At 43.8% G+C, this 854-nt stretch overlaps 1 pseudogene; it reads left to right on the forward strand.

Moving 5' to 3' along the window:
- Nucleotides 1-131: 131 nt before the first annotated feature.
- LOC106512199 (kinesin-associated protein 3 pseudogene) lies at nt 132-556 on the forward strand (annotated as a pseudogene).
- Nucleotides 557-854: the final 298 nt, after the last annotated feature.

Consider the following 854-nt stretch of genomic DNA (forward strand, 5'->3'; position numbering starts at 1 on the left):
TTGTTTTTTGTTTGTGTTATTTGTGTTGTTGTTGTTTGTCTTGTGTTATTATTTTGCTGTTTGTGTTGTTTTGTTTTTTGTTTGTGTTATTTGTGTTGTTGTTGTTTGTCTTGTGTTATTATTTTGCTGTTTGTGTTGTTTTGTTTTTTGTTTGTGTTATTTGTGTTGTTGTTGTTTGTCTTGTGTTATTATTTTGTTGTTGTTTGTGTTGTTTTGTTTTTTGTTTGTGTTATTTGTGTTGTTGGTGTTGTTGTTGTGTTGTTCTCGTTTGTGTCTCAGCCCAACAGGAGGACAATGAGTTTGTGTGTCAGATCCTGTACGTCTTTAATCAGATGGTTTTCCACAAAGCTACATGAGACGTCCTCATCAGAGACACACGTATCCTTTCAGCCCTTCCTCAGACCTGGTCTTGTCTGGGTTCAGGTCTAGGTTCAGGTCTGGGTTCTGAGTCTTTCTATAAATCCTGACACCAGAAGCTCCTTACCTCGTGGACCTGATGCACGACAACAACGCAGTCATCAGGACCGTCTGCAACAACACGCTGGACATCATCGCTGTGAGTCCCTGCAGACGTCTCTGTAGACCTGACTGGAGGACAGAGACAGTCTGTGTCCTCCAGTCAGGTCTGTAACAGTCTGTGTCCTCCAGTCAGGTCTGTAATTGTCTGTGTCCTCCAGTCAGGTCTGTAACTATCTGTGTCCTCCAGTCAGGTCTGTAACTGTCTGTGTCCTCCAGTCAGGTCTGTAGCTGTCTGTGTCCTCCAGTCAGGTCTGTAACTGTCTGTGTCCTCCAGTCAGGTCTGTAACTGTCTGTGTCCTCCAGTCAGGTCTGTAACTGTCTGTGTCCTCCAGGCA

This window comes from Austrofundulus limnaeus, unplaced genomic scaffold, assembly GCF_001266775.1.
Source record: "Austrofundulus limnaeus strain Quisiro unplaced genomic scaffold, Austrofundulus_limnaeus-1.0 Scaffold4754, whole genome shotgun sequence".
NCBI classification, from domain to species: Eukaryota; Metazoa; Chordata; class Actinopteri; order Cyprinodontiformes; family Rivulidae; genus Austrofundulus; species Austrofundulus limnaeus.